A 7,003-nucleotide genomic window follows, 5' to 3' on the forward strand; every position below is an offset into this window, starting at 1 on the left:
TCAGTCCTGAATATATGGAACCACATTTAACTCACATATAGTAAAAATTGGTAGAACTTAATTCACACAACGTGCATGACCAATTGATTTAGTTGCATACATATTTTTTGCACAATAAGTAATTTCAGTTCATGTATGCATTAGGAGATAATTTAAGTATGTTACTTACTGATTTTTTTAATAGTAACTTGGTTACAATTGAACGTACACATTTGAATAAGCATCCATTTTTAGAACATATTAAACTTTAAAATTAATGTGGTAATGTATATCTAAAATTAGCATATCCTGTTAATAAAGATTCATGTGGCTCTTGAGAGAAATTAGTCTTTTAATGCATTTTTTTGCTCGACTAGCTACTATGAGCATTCTGTGTGTTAATTTCAGAAATGTTGTGATTTGATGATGCATTTATGAAGCACCTCCTTATCTTGTCAACATACATTTAAAAGTTTCTTGATTGGCACACTACAACTTCCTCATCATGGGATTCTTGGCTGGTCCTCTAGTATAAATCTATTCAATCCCATTGCTTTCAACTCACCAAAACAAAGAAACTCTCCTTTGTCGTTTTATCCCTTTGTTGGAAATGGCTTGCAAGAAGGTGTCCCTCCGATAAATTCTCGATAAGAAGTCTGGATGTAGTACTTCAAAGAAGTGCCATGGGGGCCTGCAGAAGAAGGCAGACGAGTTGGCCATCATGTGCAATGCCAAGGCCTACATGCTAGTGTATGGCAAGGGCGAGGGGGGTACCAGAGGTGTTCCCATCCCATGCTGAGGCGGTGTCTATCCTGACTCAGTACAAGAATATGCCAGAGGGGAAGTTCAAAAAGACGGTGAATCAAGAATACTTTCTCAGCCAACACTTTGACAAGCTCCACGCCAAGGGCCAAAAGTTCCAGAGCGTCTGTTAAGACAACGAGACCAGAGTCCTCCTACACAAGGCCATGAGCAACCTCTTGAGCCTCAATGGCCTCAATGTCAAGGATCTCACCAATGTTGGCCGAAAGCTGGAGGTGATCCTCCAGAGCATGGGGGAAAGCATCACAAAAATTAGTGGAAATTGCTGGACTTCCAGTCGCAAGAGCCATATGTCACCAACAAAATGGACATGGGGTCTCCAGCAATGTATCACGCACCACCGCCAGCTCCATACGTCATAGACTACATGCACATGGAGTCTCCGTCGACTTACCAGGCACCACCACCATCTCCATACATCACTCACAACATGGACATAGGGACTTCGACAATGTATTAGGCGCCATCCCCAACTCCCACTACTAGGGAAAAGCCTAGCAGTAGCGCGAGTCTAAGGGCTATCAGTAGCGCAGGGCACCGCACTACTGATATGACACTACAGCTAAGGTTTAGCAGTAGCGCGCCTTTACCCGCGCTACTGCTAGACCTACTTAGCAGTAGCGCTGTCCATACCAGCGCTACTGCTAAGTGGCTTAGCAGTAGTGTTTTCATGCTAAAGAGCGCTACTACTATATTTTCACATATATTTTTTGCTACGTATTTGTGATGTTTTTGTACAGGTTTTATACAGTATTCTAATCATATCATAAACATGCAATATGCTCATCATATCATACATATAATAGTCTCATCATATCATCCAACACAAATTATGTCGTCACATCATAATCACGATATAGCTATACAAGTTACATGACATGTCTAATCATACATAATGTAGTACTTCTTGAGGCACCGATTTGTATCCCTCTCTCGCACTAGCGTGAACCTAAACTAACTACTTTCCGCTTCGTCTCTACTATCGAACCCTCTCAGGCTGACACTCGGAAACCGGTACACCTGGGCCTGACACTCCAGCCACTCGTCGTATACTCCTGGAGTAGTACTTCTTCACCATCGATGATCTATGTACCTGCATCCTCACATGAGTCGATAATATGCAACATATATAGTTGAGCAACAGAAAGAGACAGAGTTGGCAAAAATAGAAGCAACATATCATAAGCATAAATAACAAAGTTCATCGTACCCAAAATGCCCTAACTAGAGTGATCTTCACTAGTTGAGGAGGATGGTTTAATTACATCCCAAATAAAGTTTCGTCGTGCATAACTGAAAGTTTTGTCATAGAGAAAGTATGGACTAAACGGACACATTGTCATATATCCACTCCAACATGTCGTGCCATCCATCCAAGTTAGAGAGGAAGTCCCCGAGCACAGTGAAAGGCTTCAGGTCGAGACGCTGAGTGGCTACGCGTGTTCGAACGTCTTCCCGCGACATTTTCCCTTCTTCGTAGAACATCCCTATTTTTTCGAGGACCTCCTTCATGATGATTTGGGCAAGTTCACACTGGATGTGATAGAACTCAGCTCGGAGTCAATGATCCGGGATATCTCCTAGTTTCTTTGCCCCCTACAGAATATTGGCATCGCCGGATCTAGGTGACATGTGAAGGTTCTGCTGATCCCGTCTGTACTCCAGCATGTGGTGGAGGACATAGAATCCATCACTGAGTGTGCCACTCGGTTGCTGGATGAAGCAGAAGTCGGTCTTATGGCCAAAGGCGGGCGCGCGGTTCGTTGTCTTCTTGAGCGTGATCTCTCCACCCCGTAGGCCGTAGCTAAAGATAGCACTGTCGAGAACAGACTTGATGTGGGTGTAATCCTTTTTCTTTGTGTTCTTTGACGAGTCCAAGTAAAGAGCATGGGAGAATCAGGGGTAAAGGATGATGAGGACAACACGCCCGTCGCTGCGCAAAATAAGTACACCTCAAATTAGCCTCCATGCGTGCAAATGAATGATTGAAATCGAAGGAAGGATATCCGTGGATGACTTACATGGGATGATAAGGCACGGGAATCATCTCCTTGTCCTTATTGCCGACCATAAATCGGCGATGTAGTTACTCGCGTATTCACGGTGCTTTGGGCAGACTACCAAAGAAGCCCTCGTGCATGAAGTACGGGTCAGCGACATAGATATAAGGTATCTGCTCAATCCTGATGGTGTAGTTCATGTACAAGGAAAAAAGGTGGATAAACGTAAAATCCAGCTTTTTCAAGTGAAACATGTCGAAGATGTAATCGAATTGAAGGAAGAACTTTTCCATGGGGAATGTGTCGACGTACAACCTTTGCTGCGACACGTTAACCACATAGAGCGGGTATCCTGGATTTTCTAAGGCGATCAGGCTTTTCTCTCTCCGCAGCACATTGTCATGAAGTCTCCTTAGATCGCCGTATATGGCCTCTACCGCTGCCTTAGGTAGGATCGAATCACTGGGGATATGGTATTTTGCCGCACCTATGATAGGTATACGGTCTTCAACCCGTGGCTGCGGAGGAGGCTAGCTCATAGAAGCAGCTTTGCCTTTCCTCGGTCTCTTCCTATGCTTCTTTGCTACTGGAAGTGAGCCTATAATATGTTCATCCTCCGGAAATTCAGGCACTGACTCATGACGCTCAAACCCTGAGTACTCATACTGCTGAGCCATCAATCCTCCGTCGTCATAGGAGCCAGTATTGAGTTACTGTAGAGGGTCATCGTCATCCTCATCGATGACATCGATATCATGCATTGCTTCTTTGACAACGTCGACGTCATCAGCGACTAACAGAGCCTCTTCCTCTTGCCGTCCATTATCACCCAAAACGATAGACGTCACTAATTGTATAGGTGGGGTGTTGGTGCTCATACCTTGCTGAGGCTGCGTGGTCGTGGGTGTGCTCCCGGCCGTCTCCAGACGAAGCAGACTCTTCAGCCACAACTGGACCCAACTCTTGCAATCGCCAAGCCACCGTGGGGTCTCGTCTTCATCTCCCCCTAGTGCTACCGGAGGAGCCAAATTCTCATGGCCCGGTTTGACACTAGCCATGGAGACCTTGGAGACGTCAGGGGGATCGGCCGGCTGTGGAACAAATCTTCCTTCGGCTTCACTATCGTCGCCTTTCCCACGTCCACCTTTTGGCCGTTGATGGTGTATAGTATGGTGCATGAGATTATGCCGACCTGCAAAGACATGTCTGCTACATGAGATATCCGAAAGGCACTGGAAACGAGAGATTATACATATATTGAAGAGGGACGGTATGACAGGTATACCATGAGGGTGTTGAGCTCAGCTAAAGATGATGCCCCGCCGAGCACGCTAGAGACGGAGGACGGGCTGCTATGAGCTGGTGCGAGAGAATATGCAGGAGAAGGTGTGGGAGCAGGTGTAGTTGCATGAGCAGGTGCTGGTGCAATGCTAAACGAGCTGCTCCCGAAGAAGTTGGAAAGGGGAAAGTTTGCTGCCTCTTTATCTGGATTTTCTTGCTCCAACTGACGATAGCCAGAAGCAAGGCACTATATGAAGCTACTATTTCCTCTCTTGCGGGAGCTACCATTGCTTTGACTGTCTCAGCTGATTTCTTATCAACCGCAATCTCAACCTTCTTGTCGATGTTTTCTTTGTTAACCTTCATCTTTCCTTTTTCTCCTCGGCGGTCTCATGGTAGTACTTCTTCCACGTGGCGCTGTCTCCGACGCCGTGCACGCGTCCATACGACGGTCGAGTGTCCACCCGGAGTCCTTTCAATATGTTCAAGGCCCGGTTGAATGGGTGTCCCACTTGGGCCTCGCCAAAGCCTCAGATAGCGAGTTGCTTTCGGCCGCTAACCGGTGCTGCTCTTTCTGCAAAAGGAACACAGATCATTTACAAATGTGACTAAACGTGCAGTCGAATTGATCAGAAGCTAATATTAAGGGGTAAATTAATAATTACTAGCAATCTCATGAACTCCTCCATGACCACGTCCGTATCGAAAACCTTGTTGACTGGGTCCCAACGGTACCAGGCCCTAATGACGTCACGCTCCAATGGGATGGTGAACTCCGCCAAGGGGTCTGGGATCCCCAGACTTTCGCGTTTTGCGTCCTCCTTGGCCCATATGGGCCTCTTCCTCGTGTAACCATGACTTCCGAGGTGGTGGCACCCCATGTTTCTTGGTTGAAGCCCCTTCATGTACTCCGACTTTTCTTTGGCAGCTTCGGTAACGCAAGCCTTCTTGAATATTTCGATTTGCTCTTCCATAGTTGTCGGATTATCCTTTACAATCTCGGAGTAGGGTTCATTTTTGGCGATGATCCGATGTTTCACCCTTACTTTCCAGGAGGACAACGTGCCCCTAAACTTTCCCATGGTGCATTTGTTTATCTTCTTCCTTGCCGGGTCTTGCCACGGTCGAGTATATTTGATTTCATCCCGACCCGGGAACAAGAATACCTGGTGCAGCTTAGTTAGGAGGGAGTGATCCATATCTGACATCTTCTTTAGTTTGTCATCATTGATGGTGGCGCTTGCCTGTAGGATGCAACCTATTTGATTGCCGTAGCACGTGCGCGCTTCCGCAGGCTCTTTTGGCTCAAAATTGCCGGAGTCCACCTCCGTGACCACCAGTCTAGTAGTTTTGAGCTGCTCTGGGCACCATATCCTCTTCGGTTTAGGTTCTATACTGGCTTCGCCAGTCTCGGTGATGGTCTCGGCGCTGATGTCAGTGTCAGCGCCGGTCTCGATGTCGACCTCAGTCTCGGATGTGATAAGTGGGCCCTGCAACAACCGTTGCTCCTCGAGAAGGTTCAAATAGGCGTCTGCCGCCTCATAGACGTTGCAATCACCAGAACCCAGTCCTTCATCGTTGCTGGCCATTTTTCCTATAATTAAATCTTATGAATTAATTCTAAACCTAATAAAGTGAATAATAACATAAAAATGCCTATGTTTTGCAGGAATGTTGTTTCATCCCCATTGCGGCAAATCCTGGGCACTCGATATGGCCTAGTTTGTAGCACAAGTCATGCCGAAATTCACTGAAAATTTTGGCATGACCTTTGCTAAAAGGTGGACAAATTGAGCGCCTGAAATTTGCTGGAACGGAAATGAATCAACATTTCGGCAAAACGCAGGCCACTCAGCTTCATTCCCTGCAAACAACAAAAGGTCACTTGGGCACAATCGAACCACTTGAATGTTGCATATAACAGGACCACTTAAGAACTTGTACATGAGCAACTACAATAGTAGATATACATGAGCAAACACTATTGAGGAATTTGCATATAACATGACCACTTAAAATTTGCATCTCCTAGTGTTTGACACTTCAAGAAAATCTACACAAATCTCATGCTCTCTCAAACTCAATTCAAAAACCAAATATAGATGAATGAACCCTAGAAACATAGAACCTTTACATATTTCTGTCCTAAATTGTTGTCCTAATAAAAATTATGTCCTAATATAAATTATGAACCCTAGAACTCGATTTGTCTTAAATTTCAAATTATGAACCCTAGAACTCAATTCAAATTATGTCCTAAGTTTCTGGCATAATAAAAATCAGTACAAATTAAGAACCTACTGGACGTGCAGCACTAATAGAAATTTATATTTTATATTGAATTTTTTTTGTAAACTAAACAATACTGCCCTAATTAACATCTAGTTACACCCTATTGCCCTAACCCTACTGCCCTAGTACTTAAGCATCTACAAGTACTAACTAATTAGATGAAACCTAGCTAGCTACTTAAGCATCGATCTACAACTACATAAGCACCCATTGATGAACCCTAGGAATTTGTACTAAAAATTATATTTATGTAACTACATTGGGTGCACAACAACTATCTAACTACTTAAGCATCTACAAGTAATAGCTAATTTGATGAACCCTAACTAATTAGATGAACCCTAGCTAATTTGATCAACCCTAAAATTTGATGAACCCTAGGAACCCTAGCTAGGCAGAGGTAGGGGACGAGGAGGAGGAGGTGTAGGCGTGCTCACCTCGGGCGTCAGTGGAGTTAGGGAGCAGGAGGAGGCAGAGCGGCCGAGGGAGGGGCACGCGACGTCATGGTCGAGGTCGGGGCTCGGGCGCGCGGCGAAGGGCGGGCACTAGACGGCCACCTAGGGCAGCAGATGGCGTGCGGAAGGCGACGGGAGGGCGTGTGGCGGCCGACGACGATGTAGGGCGACGAT

At 45.6% G+C, this 7,003-nt stretch overlaps 1 pseudogene; it reads left to right on the forward strand.

The window, feature by feature from the left end:
- The first annotated feature begins 589 nt into the window (after positions 1-589).
- LOC119303123 overlaps positions 590-7,003 on the forward strand; it is a 27,108-nt pseudogene continuing 20,694 nt past the window's right edge.

The sequence above is a fragment of the Triticum dicoccoides genome, chromosome 1B (genome assembly GCF_002162155.2).
Source record: "Triticum dicoccoides isolate Atlit2015 ecotype Zavitan chromosome 1B, WEW_v2.0, whole genome shotgun sequence".
Lineage (NCBI taxonomy): Eukaryota > Viridiplantae > Streptophyta > Magnoliopsida > Poales > Poaceae > Triticum > Triticum dicoccoides.